Here is a 20891-nt window from a genome sequence, read left to right on the forward strand (position 1 = left end):
TTTAATTTTTTGCTCCTCTACCTCTTCTACTGCCAAAGGAGTCCCCTTCTTTGATTTTGCATTTCGAACAGGCATCAAATATGCACATGCTGCAGGCTTGGTCGTACTCCGTGAAAATCCAAATAACACACTTTCAGCGTGTTTTTTATCCATAATACGTGCATTATAGTGATCAGGAGCAAGCCAACAATTTTGAATAGGGATATCAAATTCCCTATATTGGAAAGGAAAATAATTTATGTACTTATTCATTCCACCTGTATCTTTTTCTTGTCCTTTCATGGCCTCAGCTTCTAAAACATCTGGATCCACAATTCTCATCTTTGACATTGAACCCTCTGTTGATGAGGATGCCAAAGATGCCTTGTCTACATCCAAAATGGAACTAGTTCGCTTAGCTTCTACTTTCTGCACTTTTGCTTGCTTCTTTGTGGATGGTGGTCGTGAAGCTTTCACCTTTTTTCGTTGTAGTGTGGCAATGATGGAGCTTTGAAGTTGATCTGCTGTGATATTTGGATTTGATTCTGCAAACTTCCATCCTCGAGAAAACATTGTCTCTTCTTTGTTTCTAGACATGCGCTCCAATGCATATGCTCCTGGAGATAGTTGAAATTCTAGATTCATTGGAACTAGAATGTCAATGCATTCCACCTCTGGATGACTATCAACTACAGAGACAGATGCTTCCACAACTTGTCCAACATCTTCAAACAAGCTGTCATTCTCCTTTTTGGCAATAAATAGATGCACCTTATGAAATTGTGCACCCTCTATACCATGTATGTCCAAATACCATTTCCTAAGATCATTGCAAGTATAGTCAACTGAGACAGCAACCCTTGCAACCTGTTTTTTTGGAGCCATCTTTCCTGAAACAAAAAAAACCAAATGTTATTTTAACATATACTTTTTTGTAATGGATTAAGTTTGTGTGAATACAAGTTCCACCACTTGTTCAAGCTAGATCTAAGCAAGTATACATAGTGATCATTTAAGCTAGTAAACTAAGGGAAGGGAGAAGTAAGGTCCACCACTTGTCCAAGCTCAGCTCTAGACAACATGGAGAGATTCGAGGTCTACTAATTGTCTAATATAGGCTAACTATATTGAAACATAGAGAGAAGCAAAGGTCCACCACTTGTCCAATCTAGGGTCCATTGAAACATGGAGAGAAGGATGCTCCACCATTTGTCCAAAATAGGCTCCATTGAAACATGAAGAGAAGCAAGATGCACCATGTCTTTGAGATGCTAGGCTCCATTGAAATACCTTAAACCCATGATATTTTGTATATGTGGGGTTTAAATTCAAGGTCCACCACTTGTCCAACCTATTATCCCTAGTAGCATGAGTGGTTTGGTCTCAAGATTCACCACTTTTCCACTCTATGTCATTATATTAAGAAGATCTGGGTGTTAAGGTCCACCACTTGTCCAACCTATAAGGCTATATCTTAAATGGTATTATTTACCACCACTTGGAATGCACATGATGGGTTTTACATAGGGGTATGGTTCCAAGGTCCACCACTTGTCCAAGCTAACTCTATTGAAACATAGAGAGAATCAAAGGTCCACCACTTGTCCAAGCTAGGCTCCATTGAAACATGGAGAGAAGGATGCTCCACCATTTGTCCAAGCCAGGTTTGATTGAAACATGAAGAGAAGCAAGCTGCACCATGTCTCCAAAATGCTAGGCTCCATTGAAATATCTTAAACCCATGATATTTCGTACATGGGGGGTTTACATTCAAGGTCCACCACTTGTCCAACCTATTATCACTAGTAGCATGAGTGGTTTGATGTCAAGATTCACCACTTTTCCACTCTATGTCATTATATTAAGAAGATCTGGGTGTTAAGGTCCACCACTTGTCCAACCTATAAGGCTATATCTTAAAGGGTATTCTTTCTCACCACTTGGAATGACCATGATAGGTTTTACATGGGGGTTTGGTTCCAAGTTCCACCACTTGTCCAAGCTAACTCTATTGAAACATAGAGAGAAGCAAAGGTCCACCACTTGTCTAAGCTAGGGTCCATTGAAACATGGAGAGAAGGATGCTCCACCATTTGTCCAAGATAGGCTCCATTGAAACATGAAGAGAAGCAAGCTGCACCATGTCTCCAAGATGCTAAGATCCATTGAAATACCTTAAACCCACGATATTTTGTACATGGGGGTTTACATTCAAGGTCCACCACTTGTCCAACCTATTATCTCTAGTAGCATGAGTGGTTTGGTCTCAAGATTCACCACTTTTCCACTCTATGTCATTACGTTAAGAAGATCTGGGTGTTAAGGTCGACCACTTGTCCAACCTATAAGGGTATATCTTAAAGGGTATTCTTTCTCACCACTTGAAATGTCCATGATATGTTTTACATGGGGGTTTGGCTCCAAGGTCCACCACTTGTCCAAGCTAACTCTATTGAAACATAGAGAGAAACAAAGGTCCACCACTTGTCCAAGCTAGGCTCCATTGAAACATGGAGAGAAGGATCCTCTACCATTTGTCGAAGCTAACTCTATTGAAACATGGGGGGTTTACATTCAAGGTCCACCACTTGTCCAACCTATTAACGCTAGTAGCATGAGTGGTTTGGTCTCAAGATTCACCACTTTTTCACTCTATGTCATTATATTAAGAATATTTGGGTGTTAAGGTCCACCACTTGTCCAACCTATAAGGCTATATCTTAAGGGTTATTCTTTCTCACCACTTGGAGTGACCAGCATAGGTTTTACATGGGGGTTTTGTTTCAAGGTCCACCACTTGTCCAAGCTAACTCTATTGAAACATAGAGAGAATCAAAGGTCCACCACTTGTCCAAGCTAGGGTCCATTGAAACATGGAGAGAAGGATGCTCCACCATTTGTCCAAGATACGCTCCATTGAAACATGAAGAGAAGCAAGCTACACCATGTCTCCAAGATGCTAGGCTCCATTGAAATACCTCAAACCCATGATATTTTGTACATGGGGGGTTTACATTCAAGGTCCACCACTTGTCCAACCTATTATCTCTAGTAGCATGAGTGGTTTGGTCTCAAGATTCACCATTTTTCCACTCTATGTCATTCTATTAAGAATATCTGGGTGCTAAGGTCCACCACTTGTCCAACCTATAAGGCTATATCTTAAACTTTATTCTTTCTCACCACTTGGAGTTACCAAGATAGGTTTTACATGGGAGTTTGGTTCCAAGGCCCACCACTTGTCCAAGCTAACTCTATTGAAACATAGAGAGAAGCAAAGGTCCACCACTTGTCCAAGCTAGGCTCCATTGAAACATGGAGAGAAGGATGCTCCACCATTTGTCCAAGATAGGCTCCATTGAAACATGAAGAGAAGCAATCTGCACCATGTCTCCAAGATGCTAGGCTCCATTGAAATACCTTAAACCCATGATATTTCGTACATGGGGGTTTACATTCAAGGTCCACCACTTGTCCAACCTATTATTCTTAGTAGCATGAGTGGTTTGGTCTCAAGATTTACCACTTTTCCACTCTATGTCGTTATATTATGAAGATCTAGGTTTTAAGGTCGACCACTTGTCCAACCTATAAGGCTAGATCTTAAAGGGTATTATTTCTCACCACTTGGAATGACCATGATATGTTTTACATGGGGGTTTGGTTTCAAGGTCCACCACTTGTCCAAGCTAACTCTATGGAAACATAGAGAGAAGCAAAGGTCCACCACTTGTCCAAGCTAGGCTCCACTGAGACATTTAGAGAAGGATGATCCCCCATTGGTGGAAGATAGGCTTCATTGAAACATGAAAAGAAGCAAGTTGCACCATGTCTCCAAGATTCTAGGATCCATTGAAATACCTTAAACCCACGATATTGTTTACATGTGGGGTTTAACGTCAAGGTCAGTCACTTTTCCAAGCTATTATCCCTAGTAGCATGAGTGGTTTGGTCTCAAGATTCACCACTTTTCCACTCTATGTCATTATATAAAGAAGATCTAGGTGTTAAGGTCGACCACTTGTCCAACCTATAAGGGTATATCTTAAAGGGTATTCTTTCTCACCACTTGAAATGTCCATGATATGTTTTACATAGGGGTTTGGTTCCAAGGTCCACCACTTATCCAAGCTAACTTTATTCTTCTCATAGAGAGAAGCAAAGGTCCACCACTTGTCCAAGCTAGGCTCCATTGAAACATGGAGAGAAGGATGCTCCACAATTTGTCGAAGCTAACTCTATTGAAACATGGAAGGTTTACATTCAAGGTCCACCAGTTGTCCAACCTATGAACGCTAGTAGCATGAGGGGTTTGGTCTCAAGATTCATCACTTTTTCACTCTGTGTCATTATATTAAGAATATTTGGGTATTAAGGTCCACCACTTGTCCAACCTATAAGACTATATCTTAATGGTTATTCTTTCTGACCACTTGGAGTGACCATGAAAGGTTTCACATGGGGGTTTGGTTCCAAGGTCCACCACTTGTCCAAGATAACTATATTGAAACATAGAGAGAAGCAAAGGTCCACCACTTGTCTAAGCTAGGGTCTATTGAAACATGGAGAGAAGGAAGCTCCACCATTTGTCCAAGATAGACTCCATTGAAACATGAAGAGAAGCAAGCTGCACCATGTCTCCAGGATGCTAGCCTCCATCGAAATACCTTAAACCCATGTTATTTTGTACATGGGGAGTTTACATTCAAGATCAAAAATTTGTCCCACCTATTATCGCTAGTAGCATGAGTGGTTTGCTCTCAAGATTCACCACTTTTCCACTCTCTGTCATTATACTAAGAATATTTGAGTGTTAAGGTCCACCACTTGTCCAACCTATAAGACTATATCTTAATGGTTATTCTTTCTCACCTCTTGAAAGACTATATCTTAATGGTTATCCCTAGCTATTATTGCTAGTAGCTTGAGTGGTTTGGTCTCAAGATTCACCACTTTTATTAAGAATATGTGGGTGTTAAGGTCCACCACTTGTCCAACCTTTAAGGCTACATCTTAAAGGTTATTCTTTCTTACTACTTGGAGTGACCATGATAGGTTTTACATGGGGGTTTGGTTCCAAGGTCCACCACTTGTCCAAGCTTACTCTATTGAAACATAGAGAGAAGCAAAGGTCCACCCCTTGTCTAAGCTAGGGTCCATTGAAACATGGAGAGAAGGATGCTCCACCATTTGTCCAAGGTAGCCTCCATTGAAACATGAGGAGAATCAAGGTGAACCATCTCTCCAAGATGCTAGGCTCCATCGAAAAACATTCAACCCACAATATGTCATAGATGAGGGGTTTACATTCAATGTCCAACACTTGTCCAAGCTATTATTGGTAGTATCCTGAGTGGTTTGGTCTCAAGATTCACCACTTTTCCACTCTATGTCATTATATTAAGAATATGCGCGTGTTAAGGCTACATCTTAAAGGTTATCTTTATTACCACTTGGAGTGACCATGATAGGTTTTACATGGGGGTTTGGTTCCAAGGTCCACCACTTGTCCAAGCTAACTCTATTGAAACATAGAGAGAAACAAAGGTCCACCACTTGTCCAAGCTAGGGTCCATTGAAACATGGAGAGAAGGATGCTCCACCATTTGTCCAAGATAGGCTCCATTGAAACATGACGAGAAGCAAGTTGCACCATGTCTCCAAGATGCTAGGCTCCATCGAAATACATTAAACCCCGATATTCGTAGATGAGGGGTTTACATTCAAGGTCCACCACTTGTCCAAGCTATTATTGCTAGTAGCCTGAGTGGTTTGGTCTCAAGATTCACCACTTTTATTAAGAATATGTGGGTGTTAAGGTCCACCACTTGTCCAGCCTATAAGGCTACAGCTTAAAGCTTATTCTTTCTTACTACTTGGAGTGACCATGATAGGTTTTACATGGGGTTTTGGTTCCAAGGTCCACCACTTGTCCAAGCTTACTCTATTGAAACATAGCGAGAAGCAAAGGTCCACCCCTTGTCTAAGCTAGGGTCCATTGAAACATGCAGAGAAGGATGCTCCACCATTTGTCCAAGGTAGGCTCCATTGAAACATGAGGAGAAGCAAGGTGCACCATGTCTCCAAGATGCTAGGCTCCATCGAAAAACATTAAACCCACGATATGTCGTAGATGAGGGGTTTACATTCAAGGTCCAACACTTGTCCAAGCTATTATTGGTAGTAGCCTGAGTGTTTTGGACTCAAGATTCACCACGTTTCCACTCTATGTCATTATATTAAGAATATGCGCGTGTTAAGGTCCACCACTTGTCCAATCTATAAGGCTACATCTTAAAGGTTATTCTTTATTACCACTTGGAGTGACCATGATATGTTTTACATGGGGGTTTGGTTCCAAGGTCCACCACGTGTCCAAGCTATTTCTATTGAAACATAGAGAGAAAGAAAGGTCAACCACTTGTCCAAGGTAGGGTTCATTGAAACATGGAGAGAAGGATGCTCCACCATTTGTCCAAGATAGGCTCCATTGAAACATGACAGGAAGCAAGTTGTACCATGTCTCCAAGATGCTAGGCTCCATCGAAATACCTTAAACCCACGTTATTTTGTACATGGGGAATTTACATTCAAGATCAACAATTTGTCCGACCTATTATCGCTAGTAGCATATGTGGTTTGCTCTCAAGATTCACCACTTTGCCACTCTCTGTCATTATATTAAGAATATTTGAGTGTTAAGGTCCACCACTTGTCCAACCTATAAGACTATATCTTAATGGTTATTCTTTCTCACCCCTTGAAAGACTATATCTTAATGGTTATCCCTAGCTATTATTGCTAGTAGCCTGAGTGGTTTTGTCTCAAGATTCACCACTTTTTTTAAGAATATGTGGGTGTTAAGGTCCACCACTTGTCCAACCTATAAGGCTACATCTTAAAGGTTATTCTTTCTTACTACTTGGAGTGACCATGATAGGTTTTACATGGGGGTTTGGTTCCAAGGTCCACCACTTGTCCAAGCTAACTCTACTGAAACATAGAGAGAAGCAAAGGTCCACCCCTTGTCTAAGCTAGGGTCCATTGAAACATGGAGAGAAGGATGCTCCACCATTTGTCCAAGGTAGGCTCCATTGAAACATGAGGAGAACCAAGGTGCACCATGTCTCCAAGATGCTAGGCTCCATCGAAAAACATTAAACCCACGATATGTCGTAGATGAGGGGTTTACATTCAAGGTCCAACACTTGTCCAAGCTATTATCTCTAGTAGCATGAGTGTTTTGGTCTCAAGATTCACCGCTTTTCCACTCTATGTCATTACGTTAAGAAGATCTGGGTGTTAAGGTCGACCACTTGTCCAACCTATAAGGGTATATCTTAAAGGGTATTGTTTCTCACCACTTGAAATGTCCATGATATGTTTTACATGGGGGTTTGGCTCCAAGGTCCACCACTTGTCCAAGCTAACTCTATTGAAACATAGAGAGAAAGAAAGGTCCACCACTTGTCCAAGCTAGGCTCCATTGAAACATGGAGAGAAGGATCCTCCACCATTTGTCGAAGCTAACTCTATTGAAACATGGGGGGTTTTACATTCAAGGTCCACCACTTGTCCAACCTATTAACGCTAGTAGCATGAGTGGTTTGGTCTCAAGATTCACCACTTTTTCACTCTATGTCATTATATTAAGAATATTTGGGTGTTAAGGTCCACCACTTGTCCAACCTATAAGGCTATATCTTAAGGGTTATTCTTTCTCACCACTTGGAGTGACCAGATAGGTTTTACATGGGGGTTTTGTTTTAAGGTCCACCACTTGTCCAAGCTAACTCTATTGAAACATAGAGAGAATCAAAGGTCCACCACTTGTCCAAGCTAGGGTCCATTGAAACATGGAAAGAAGGATGCTCCACCATTTGTCCAAGATACGCTTCATTGAAACATGAAGAGAAGCAAGCTACACCATGTCTCCAAGATGTTAGGCTCCATTGAAATACCTCAAACCCATGATATTTTGTACATGCGGGGTTTACATTCAAGGTCCACCACTTGTCCAACCTTTTGTCTCTAGTAGCATGAGTGGTTTGGTCTCAACATTCACCATTTTTCCACTCTATGTGATTCTATTAAGAATATCTGGGTGCTAAGGTCCACCACTTGTCCAGCCTATAGGGCTATATCTTAAACTTTATTCTTTCTCACCACTTGGAGTTACCAAGATAGGTTTTACATGGGAGTTTGGTTCCAAGGCCCACCATTTGTCCAAGCTAAATCTATTGAAACATAGAGAGAAGCAAAGGTCCACCACTTGTCCAAGCTAGGCTCCATTGAAACATGGAGAGAAGGATGCTCCACCATTTGTCCAAGATAGGCTCTATTGAAACATGAAGAGAAGCAATCTGCACTATGTCTTTGAGATGCTAGGCTCCATTGAAATACCTTAAACCCATGATATTTCGTACATGGGGTGTTTACATTCAAGGTCCACCACTTGTCCAACCTATTATTTTTAGTAGCATGAGTGGTTTGGTCTCAAGATTTACCACTTTTCCACTCTATGTCGTTATATTATGAAGATCTAGGTTTTAAGGTCGACCACTTGTCCAACCTATAAGGCTAGATCTTAAAGGGTATTATTTCTCACCACTTGGAATGACCATGATATGTTTTACATGGGGGTTTGGTTTCAAGGTCCACCACTTGTCCAAGCTAACCCTATGGAAACATAGAGAGAAGCAAAGGTCCACCACTTGTCCAAGCTAGGCTCCACTGAGACATTTAAAGAAGGATGATCCCCCATTCGTGGAAGATAGGATTCATTGAAACATGAAAAGAAGCAAGTTGCACCATGTCTCCAAGATTCTAGGATCCATTGAAATACCTTAAACCAACGATATTGTTTACATGTGGGGTTTAACGTCAAGGTCAGTCACTTTTCCAAGCTATTATCCCTAGTAGCATGAGTGGTTTGGTCTCAAAATTCACCACTTTTCCACTCTATGTCATTATATAAAGAAATCTAGGTGTTAAGGTCGACCACTTGTCCAACCTATAAGGGTATATCTTAAAGGGTATTCTTTCTCACCACTTGAAATGTCCATGATATGTTTTACATAGGGTTTGGTTCCAAGGTCCACCACATATCCAAGCTAACTTATTCTTCTCATAGAGAGAAGCAAAGGTCCACCACTTGTCCAAGCTAGGCTCCATTGAAACATGGAGAGAAGGATGCTCCACCATTTGTCGAAGCTAACTCTATTGAAACATGGAAGGTTTACATTCAAGGTCCACCAATTGTCCAACCTATTAACGCTAGTAGCATGAGGGGTTTGGTCTCAAGATTCACCACTTTTTCACTCTGTGTCATTATATTAAGAATATTTGGGTATTAAGGTCCACCACTTGTCCAACCTATAAGACCATATCTTAATGGTTATTCTTTCTGACCAGTTGGAGTGACCATGAAAGGTTCTACATGGGGGTTTGGTTCCAAGGTCCACCACTTGTCCAAGCTAACTCTATTGAAACATAGAGAGAAGCAAAGGTCCACCCCTTATCAAAGCTAGGGTCCATTGAAACATGGAGAGAAGGATGCTCCACCATTTGTCCAAGGTAGGCTCCATTGAAACATGAGGAGAAGCAACGTGCACCATGTCTCCAAGATGCTAGGCTTAATCGAAAAACATTAAACCCACGATATGTCGTAGATGAGGGGTTTACATTCAAGGTTAAACACTTGTCCAAGCTATTATTGGTAGTAGCCTGAGTGGTTTGGTCTCAAGATTCACCACTTTTCCACTCTATGTCATTATATTAAGAATATGCGCGTGTTAAGGTCCACCACTTGTCCAACCTATAAGGCTACATCTTAAAGGTTATTCTTTATTACCACTTGGAGTGACCATAATAGGTTTTACATGGGGGTTTGGTTCCAAGGTCCACCACTTGTCCAAGCTAACTCTATTGAAACATAGAGAGAAACAAAGGTCCACCCCTTGTCTAAGCTAGGGTCCATTGAAACATGGAGAGAAGGATGCTCCACCATTTGTCCAAGATAGGCTCCATTGAAACATGACGAGAAGCAAGCTGCACCATGTCTCCAAGATGCTGGGCTCCATCGAAATACATTAAACCCACGATATTTCGTAGATGAGGGGTTTACATTCAAGGTCCACCACTTGTCCAAGCTATTTTTGCTAGTAGCCTGAGTGGTTTGGTCTCAAGATTCACCACTTTTAATAAGAATGTGTGGGTGTTAAGGTCCACCACTTGTCCAACCTATAAGGCTACATCTTAAAGGTTATTCTTTCTTACTACTTGGAGTGACCATGATAGGTTTTACATGGGGGTTTGGTTCCAAGGTCCACCACTTGTCCAAGCTTACTCTATTGAAACATAGAGAGAAGCAAAGGTCCACCCCTTATCTAAGCTAGGGTCCATTGAAACATGGAGAGAAGGATGCTCCACCATTTGTCCAAGGTAGGCTCCATTGAAACATGAGGAGAAGCAAGGTGCACCATGTCTCCAAGATGCTAGGCTCCATCGAAAAACATTAAACCCACGATATGTCGTAGATGAGGGGTTTACATTCAAGGTCCAACACTTGTCCAAGCTATTATTGGTAGTAGCCATAGTGGTTTGGACTCAAGATTCACCACGTTTCCACTCTATGTCATTATATTAAGAATATGCACGTGTTAAGGTCCACCACTTGTCCAACCTATAAAGCTACATCTTAAAGGTTATTCTTTATTACCACTTGGAGTGACCATGATATGTTTTACATGGGGGTTTGGTTCCAAGGTCCACCACGTGTCCAAGCTATTTCTATTGAAACATAGAGAGAAACAAAGGTCAACCACTTGTCCAAGCTAGGGTCCATTGAAACATGGAGAGAAGGATGCTCCACCATTTGTCAAAGATAGGCTCCATTGAAACATGACGAGAAGCAAGCTGCACCATGTCTCCAAGATGCTAGGCTCCATCGAAATACCTTAAACCCACGTTATTTTGTACATGGGGAATTTACATTCAAGATCAACAATTTGTCCGACCTATTATCGCTAGTAGCATGAGTGGTTTGCTCTCAAGATTCACCACTTTGCCACTCTCTTTCATTATATTAAGAATATTTGAGTGTTAAGGTCCACCACTTGTCCAACCTATAAGACTATATCTTAATGGTTATCCCTAGCTATTATTGCTAGTAGCCTGAGTGGTTTTGTCTCAATATTCACCACTTTTATTAAGAATATGTGGGTGTTAAGGTCCACCACTTGTCCAACCTATAAGGCTACATCTTAAAGGTTATTCTTTCTTCTACTTGGTGACCATGATAGGTTTTACATGGGGTTTGGTTCCAAGGTCAACCACTTGTCCAAGCTAACCTCATTGAAACATAGAGAGAAGCAAAGGTCCACCCCATGTCTAAGCTAGGGTCCATTGAAACATGGAGAGAAGGATGCTCCACCATTTGTCCAAGGTAGGCTTCATTGAAACATGAGGAGAAGCAAGGTGCACCATGTCTCCCAAGATGCTAGGCTCCATCGAAAAACATTAAACCCACGATATGTCGTAGATGAGGGGTTTACATTCAAGGTCCAACACTTGTCCAAGCTATTATTGGTAGTACCTGAGTGGTTTGGTCTCAAGATTCACCACTTTTCCCCTCTATGTCATTATATTAAGAATATGCGCGTGTTAAGGTCCACCACTTGTCCAACCTATAAGGCTACATCTTAAAGGTTATTCTTTATTACCACTTGGAGTGACCATGATAGTTTTACATGGGGGTTGGTTCCAAGGTCCACCACTTGTCCAAGCTAACTCTATTGAAACATAGAGAGAAACAAAGGTCCACCACTTGTCCAAGCTAGGGTCCATTGAAACATGGAGAGAAGGATGCTCCACCATTTGTCGAAGCTAACTCTATTGAAACATGGGGGGTTTATGTTCAAGATCCACCACTTGTCCAAGCTATTAGTGCTAGTAGCATGAGTGGTTTTTGTCTCAAGATTCACCACTTTTCACTCTATGTCATTATATTAAGAATATTAGGGTGTTAAGGTCCACCACTTGTCCAACCTATAAGGCTATATCTTAAAGGTTATTCTTGCTCACCACTTGGAGTGACCATGATAGGTTAACATGGGGGTTTGTTCAAGGTCCACCACTTGTCAAGCTAACTCTATTGAATAATAGAGAGAAGCAAAGGTCCACCACTTGTCCAAGCTAGGGTCCATTGAAACATGGAGAGAAGGATGCTCCACCATTTGTCCAAGATAGGCACCATTGAAACATGAAGAGAAGCAAGATGCACGATGTCTCCAAGATGCTAGGCTCCATCGAAATACCTTAAACCCACGATATTTCGTAGATGGGGGTTTTACTTTCATGGTCCACCACTTGTCCAAGCTATTATCGCTAGTAGCATGGTTTGGTCTCAAGATTCACCAGTTTTTCCACTCTATGTCATTATATGAAGAATATCTGGGTGTTAAGGTCCACCACTTGTCCAACCTATAAGGCTATAACTTAAATGATTTTTTTTTGACCACTTGGAATGTGCATGATATGTTTTACATGGGTTTTGATCCAAGGTCCACCACTTGTCCAAGCTAGATCTATTACATATATATTATACATACAATATTCAACTAGATTCCCTACCTATCATTTCCATAGCATGGATGCTCTAGCTTGAAGGTCCACCACTTGTCCAACCTATACTCTCTTATGTAAGGGAGATCTCGCTATAAATTCAAAACCTTCCCGCCTAAATTTAAAATATCCTCCCAAATTTAAATATCCCGCCTAAATTTTAAAAAATCCCGCCCAAATTTTAAAATTCAAACTTTTTTATAAAAATTTTAAATTTTACTACTTAAATTTAAAATGTTCCACGCGAAATTGATTTTAAATTCAAGTTTACCACAAAAAGATATCATTATACCACCTAAATCAAATATGCAAACCTCAAATCATTATATTGTACATAAATTCAAACAATTCAAATTAACAAGCCTAAACTGATATTAGTTTGCATAGATATGAATTTATCACACCTAAATTATGTCACCATGTTAGAGAGAGTGGTTAGAGAATTTGAACAAGGTCCACCACTTGTCCAACCTAGATACCAAGAAGGATTGAGTGTACAAGGTATTGTTTGGAGGTCCTTATAGTCCACTGGTCTCAAGGTCCACCACTTGTGGTAAGGTCACCAAAAAGTGTATATATTCATCCAAAGAAATAAACGTATTTTTGGTCTACATGTCCTAGTTTAAAACCATTTATGTCCATTAGGTGTATCACTAAACAACACTACTATTTTTGAGAAACAGAAGTTACAATCATATCTACAAATGGATTAGAGGAAAATCAGCTCAGCATACATCCAGAACTCGCTACAAAGAATCGACTTTAACAGATCACGCAAGTAAGTCTTCCATTCAATTTTACTAGTATTACAATGTGTTAGTTATTTATGATATATTTATGTATGTATATATACTATGTGTGCATATCGTAATCAAGTGTAATTGTGTATCTGCATTATGTATGAGTATACACAATGAAATAACACAAATATACATACATACACATAGATAACACAGACGCACACATACATGAGCATGTATTATTCAAGAGAGAGATAGCAAATACAGAGATAGATAGATAGATAGAGAGAGAGAGATAAATACCTGTTTTTTAGAGAGAGGAGAGAGAAAGATAACAGATTTCACTGTGTTTATGTATGTGGAAGAGAGGAAGACATGTATGGGAATATGTTGCACGTATTTTCAAGAGAGAGACAACAAGATAACAGATTTCATTGTGGTTATGTATGTGGAAGTGAGGAAGACGATGTGTGGGAATATGTGCATGTATTTTCAAGAGAGAGACAGCAAGATAACAGATTTCACTGTGGTTATGTATGTGGAAGAGAGGAAGACGATGTGTGGGAATATGTGTATGTGTGCGGGGATACTTTTAAACTATGTATCTCTGTCTTTTGACGAGAGAGTGTGTGTGCAAGAAGAGTTACAGAGAACCATCTTCTCTATATGGAGAAAGACAGAGAGTGAGAGAGAGAGAAATACCTGTTTTTTCTCTATTCGTGAGGTGTGCAATGTCTCTTGAGAAGACTGCCCGATCCTGCCCTTCTGGAAAGCGTTGTGTACGCTGCTGTTTCTTTATCTTGTGCGCGAACTTTCAATCCTGTGCACTCCACCTGTGTGTTGTGTACGATGCCGAGCTTGCTCCTCTACGCGCGCGTATACTCCAACTGTGTGCGATCCGTGTGCACTTTCTGTGTGTTTGCTGCTCTCCTGCTTTCTCTGTGTGTGTTGCTCGTGCGCTCTCTGTGTGCCTAATCTTGATAGGGTTTATTAGAAAGCCACGTATGCTACAAGTCCATGTTTTATCATAGGATTAAAAAAAACAAAAGCAATATAAAAAATTAACCAATTCACACGGCCAAAATTAAAGAAATCATGGTTGAAAATATGAAAAACATGCGTAACTCTATGCTAGGAATTCACTTTTTTAAAAAAAAAATCTTTGGGCGCTGCCCCGGACCCCGCCCAAAACAATATCCCAAAATCAACCTCCCAAGCCCCGCCATCGAGAGCGCTATATTCCACATCCCCATCAAGAGCGCTACCCCCAAACCTCACGTGGAAGCGCTGCCTTGTCACCCCATTGTGGAATTGCCCTAAGACCCCGCATCTGGAGTGCTAAATGGGAACATTCTTCATTAGTGAAATTTTGAACATAAATTATATTAGCATATACTTAAATATAATACAAATATTAACATATTAGCTATACTACTAATTTACTATAGCAGTTCTAGATTATGTCCCATACTATATTTAAGGTGCCAAAGGTTTGGCCTTATGGTCCTAGATTTAGCCAAGTGGTCAACACATATAGGACCAAGTGCACACTGTGCCACAAAACTTGGCCACCACTTCACTTGCCAAAGTTTAGGCCACATGGTCAATCCTAAGTTTCCAATGTTCTTATTATGTCACCTTTTGCCTCGTGGAAAACCTAGGCTTGTTTTCACATACTCACGCACTTCAAACCACAATAAATTGTCATTACTCTTCGGCAACCCTTTTGTTCAAGTCTTTGAAAAAACATTGTTTAAGGACACCCTAAACCATTTTCATTCAGGGGTGTCTAAAACTAGCTTTTTGGCAATTCGAGAAGAAAATGGTCAAAGTTTTATACTTAGTTTTAACCACTTGACCAATTCAAATATTGGAAAGCAAGGTCTTGTAATACTTTTCTTTGGACATCACACATTAAAACTAGGTCCCTCACTTGTCCAAGCTATGCTCTAATAAAATAAAGGGCTTTTGGTTTCAAGATGCACCACTTTCCCAACCTTGATTCCATTAAAGAAGCTAGCTCTACTTAGACATTTAATAGCAAGGTCCTGCAGCAGTTCAGATTGAACATTTTCCATGGCAGCTAGGTCCACCACTTATCTAAGCTATGCTCTAATAGAGTAAGGGGGTTTTGGTTTCAAGATCCACCACTTGTCCAAACTTGATTTGGGAAGCAAGGTCCTATAATAGTTTGCTTTGGACATTCACCATTACAACTAAGTCCACCACTTCTCCAAGCTATGTTCTAATACACTAAGGAGGTTTTGGTTTCAAGGAGAACCACTTGTACGACTTTGTTTTTGGAAGTAAGGTCTTCACATAGTTCACCTTGGACCTTGGACATTGGATAATACAACTAAGCCCACCACTTGTCCAAGATATCCTCTATATATAGCCAAAGGGTTTGGGTTTCAAGATTCACCACTTTTCCAACCTTTCTTCCATTAAAGAAAGGAGGGGCATTATAACTAGGTCCACCACTTGTCCAAGCTATGCTCTGATATAGAAAGGGGATTTTGGTTTCAAGGTCCACCACGTGTTCAACCTTGCAAGACTCAAGGGATACTTGGACATTGGAAAGCATAGTCCTATAGTAGTTGATAGGTGGCAGTGGGTATTACAACTAGGTCCAACCTATGCTCTCATATAGCAAAGAGGGTTTGCTTTCAAGGTCCACCACTTGTCCAACCTTGCTTCCATTAAAGAAATGAGGGGCTACGTAAACATTGGCAAGCAAGGTAGCAAGGTAGCAAGGTCCTAAGGTGTTTCACCTTGGATATTGGGCATTATAACTAGGTCCACCACTTGTCCACGCTATGCTCTGATAAAGAAAGGGGATTTTTGTTTCAAGGTCCACCATGTGTTCAAACTTTCTAATATAGAAAGGGGATTTTCGTTTCAAGGTCCACCACATGTTCAACCTTGAAAGACTCAAGGGATACTTGGACATTGGAAAGCATAGTCCTATAGTAGTTGATAGGTGGCAGTGGGTATTAAAACTAGGTCCAACCTATGCTCTAATATAGCAAAGAGGCTTTGGTTTCAAGGTCCACCACTTGGCCAACCTTACTTCCATTAAAGAAATGAGGGGCTACGTAGACATTGGCAAGCAAGGTAGCAAAGTCCTAAGGTATTTCACCTTGGATATTGGGCATTATAACTAGGTCCACCACTTGTCCAAGCTATGCTCTGATATAGAAAGGGGATTTTTGTTTCAAGGTCCACCACGTGTTCAACCTTGAAAGACTCAAGGGATACTTGGACATTGGAAAGCATAGTCCTATAGTAGTTGATAGGTGGCAGTGGGTATTACAACTAGGTCCACCACTTGTCCAACCTATGCTCTCATATAGCAAAGAGGCTTTGGTTTCAAGGTCCACCACTTGTCCAACCATGCTTCCATTAATATAGCAAGGAGGATTTGGTCTCAAGGTTCACCACTTGTCCAACCTATACAAACCTTTTTCATGTTGTAGCATGATTTTTTGTTTGAAGAGTATTTTTCTATAACTATGGATTTAACAATGTAATCTTTTTACTTACAGGATGGACTTCGAATCTGGGGAGAAAGTACATATGATACTTGACAATGAAATTGTTGGTATTGGTTGTGTGTGTAGAACAGATCCAGATTCCACTTGTGGTGGTACAAAGATAGGGATGGGAAATGTCTCCATACTAGTGGAGGAATGCTTGAAGGATGTGGTCCTACCTTTTCCTACAATGGATACTTCATCTCTCCAAGGCTCATTATGGAGTGCTGTTCGATGGTCAAAGCTTCTTTTGCAATCTTTTGTATTAAATGGGAACTTAATTGATCCACACGAAAGCTACAATGGTGATGAAGAACATGATCATTCTGATCCTCTAGTTACAGATGCAATACCTATGACAAGCCCAGAATTTGAAGCAATGATTCGAGAGTCTTGGAGAAATCAGAGGGTCCTTTTAAAAGATGACACAATGATGCAAACCATGAATGAAGGGACCATCTTATATGTATTTCCACATGATTATGTCAACTTTCAAGAACTTGGTCCTGATTGTGTGGGTGTGGGTATTGAAAGAGAAAATGCAAGCATTGATGATGTGGTTGAAGTGGGTAGCATCACTTTGCTAAAGTGGCCCATCAAGTAGACAACAATGTTGAATGGGAGCCCATTACAACGCTTTGTTCCTGTTGATGGCATGCATGCTACATATGAGGATGTATCCAACGATGGCAATGTTGGAAAAAAACTTAATGGGAGTAATGTTGTCCAGTTGTCAAGGAAGAGACGATACACTTTCATGAACAGGACTCAAAAATCAAAAGCAGCACCAGCTTCGACTTTTTACCTTTCAAACAAATCAATTCAAAGGGTATCATGCATTGATTGTTGTGCATAAAAATGCTGCCAATTTGTAGATCGTGATATGGTGACAAGGTTACGACAACAATTTTGGGGAGAGTCTCAAAAATCACGCACTAATTATGTTTATGATGTTCTTTCTATATGTTATCAGAAAGATGAGAAGTCACGATACCAATTCAGGCTAAATGGCTCTATTGTTTGTTGTAGAGCATGGTATGAGCTACATGGAATACCAAAGACATCATTTTATCGATACAAGGAGAACTTTGAAAATGGTGTGCGCCAACATGTACATGGGAACACATGTACATTGAGAAGGGGACTTCAACATACTAGTTTAGCAAGAGCACTACTAAATGAGTTTGTGGAAAACAACTCTGAGAAGATGCCACATAGAAGTAGAACACTGCTAGATAGCTCAAGAGAGACTCAATTGGTGATTCCATCAACATACAAACAAGTGGATATTTTATGTGAAATCAACACGACACTTGACCAAATGGGCTATGAGAAGAAGCTATCCCAATCTTCTTTTGGTAGAATTTGGAACAAAGAGTACCCACATGTCACTTTAACAAAGACGAGTGAGTTCTCTAAGTGCAATATTTGTAACTCAATCAAGGCAAGGCTAGAAGCCAAACCTTCTCTTGAAGAGAGAGCTCTTCTCTTGAGGGAGAGAGAAGTTCACATGGCACAACAAAAGAGTTGCAGAAGCCTATATTATGCATGGCGCACGTATTCAGAAACTCAACCACAAAAATATGTATGCATAATCCATGATAAGATGGATCAAAAGAAGACTGCCATTCCTAGATTACGCATTGTTCCCAAGGGTGTGGATTCAGGATATAATCTGCAGGTGGCATTGATTGGCATGATCACTCATGGACATGGAGAAGGTCATTACGGACACTTTGTCTTGAATGGTTTGTGGCCAGCTGATACAAATCTTACAATTGGCTCAATTGCTAATTGTTTACATAACCTCGAGAGGATAGATAAGCATCCTCTTGGTGATCTAGTAACAAATGGACTTCCAAGGAGCAATATTTCACTACTACATGCTTTGAACTCAAGGGATGCTTTGGACTACCATAACTTGAGTGATGGAAAAGAGCCCATTGTGCAGTCGTCAGAAATTGCAGAAGAGGAATTGGGGTCAACATTTCGCAGATTGCCAGAGAACTTGTTGCTACAATTGGATAATTGTGCAGGGGAAAACAAAAATCGATACTTATTTGCCTATTTTTCAATGCTTGTTGCAAGGGGTGTTTTCAAAACCATCCAGCTGGGATTTTTAATGGTTGGGCATACACATGAGGACATAGACGCCATGTTTAGTAGGTTTTCAGAGAAGTTGAGAGCTACACAAACCTATACTTTGCCACATTTGATGGATACATTATGAAACAGCTCATCTTCATCTCCAGCTCCATTTTTTCTCACAAAGATCCCCGATTTCAAGCAATATTGTGATGGCTATCTTTGTGATGGACAAGACATACTTGTTGGACATTCCAAACCGCTTCAGTTCAGGTTCTTTATGCAGGATGAGACACCAATGATGCAATATAAGGCACATGTAGGTGTATCAAGTTGGGGTGGAAGTATTCGCCTTTGGAAAACAGACACAGAAGGCAAGCCAATGTTACCACATGGAGATCCACCTCTAGTACAAATGGCGGAGTATGTCAAGGCCCACGAAGAAGTCATTTTGGGGCTAAAGAACTATATAAAATTTTGGAAAAATTTAGGGAATGGTTCAAGTATTCCGCGATATTATAGACCCGTGATAGATTATTGGAGTAAGGTAATTGAAGAGATTGGAAAAGCAATCATATCAGAGGGAGTCTTGTATGAAATGTTTTGGCCAAAAACTCAAGAATATTCTCACCTACAAAGCACTACAATGAATTTGCAACAAGGAGCAGAAAGATTCCTAGGCCTTGAAGAGTTGAACGATCATTTTTGTGGGCCTCAACGAGATAGGCCAAGGGAAGAGTTTGACCCTATGTCTGATGTGCACCAAGGTGACTTTCTTATGCTTGTTCCGAGTGACACAGAAATCTATCCAGTGTGGCTTGCAATGGCTTTATCTGACATTGATAATGAGCCTACATCACCAAAACTACAGAAAACTCTTAATTCAATATTGGGCACCTTGCACGAGAAAAAGTGGGATGACAGGTACTCAAGCTTACAGTAATTGTTGGAAGGGTTATTGGGCTGTCAACTATAAGGACCCACAAGTGTGGGAAATTATAGATGCAATTGTTTGGTCCTGGAGACCCAACAAAGAAGGACCATTTTCTAGAATAAAGATTCCAGAAAGACATGCTCTAAAAGCCAAAGAAGGCCTCACTCGTGCACATCAGCCACACTTGGATCAAAGTTCAGATATGGTATCAAATGTGGAGTAGAATTATGTGGAGCTTCTATTGTGACTATACTAGTCAATTTGTAAACAAAATCTTTTTTGTATCTTCCTTTGTTTTATGTAATTTATAGTTATTATTCAAATCCATGTGTTGTACATCCTCTTGACTTTTGGTGTTTATCAACACCACAATCCTATGAGATTTTCACTTTATTTACTAGCCACAAACCTCAATTTTTTCCACTTTAAGTGGAAAATTCCCAAATTACATGAATTCGGTCGATTTGGAGATTCCCATAATGTGAGATTCCCAAATTACATGAATTCGGTCGATTTGGAGATTCCTATAAAGTCTACATTTCTCGAATACCTTTTTGAGGTGTTCAAAATGATCAGCCCAGATTGACGAATGTACGCATAGATCATCCATGTATACTTCTAAGAATTTCCGAAGAAACTCTTTAAAAGCATGTTCATCAATCTCTGAAATGTCGCTGGAGCATTAGTTTACCCAAACCGCATAACCCGATAGGAAAATATATCCCATTCTGTTGCAAAAGCAATTTTATGTTGATCTTTTTGGTCAACCAAAAGTTTATTGTATCCCGAAAAGCCATCTAAGACGCTGTCAGGAGTTTTTTGGAGCAAGGGATTGCGCATATGTACATATACATGCATGGTGCATCAAATAAAGAATTGCCCATTTTTCAGAGCCAGGTGGTTACGTGGGGCCCACATGTGTACAGGTAGGACAGGGTGTACATAGTGCATCGATTTTCACTATTACCAGTGCCACTGTGTTTTTTCTACAATAAG

This window comes from Adiantum capillus-veneris, chromosome 17 (genome assembly GCF_014529385.1).
Source record: "Adiantum capillus-veneris isolate H3 chromosome 17, ASM1452938v2, whole genome shotgun sequence".
Lineage (NCBI taxonomy): Eukaryota > Viridiplantae > Streptophyta > Polypodiopsida > Polypodiales > Pteridaceae > Adiantum > Adiantum capillus-veneris.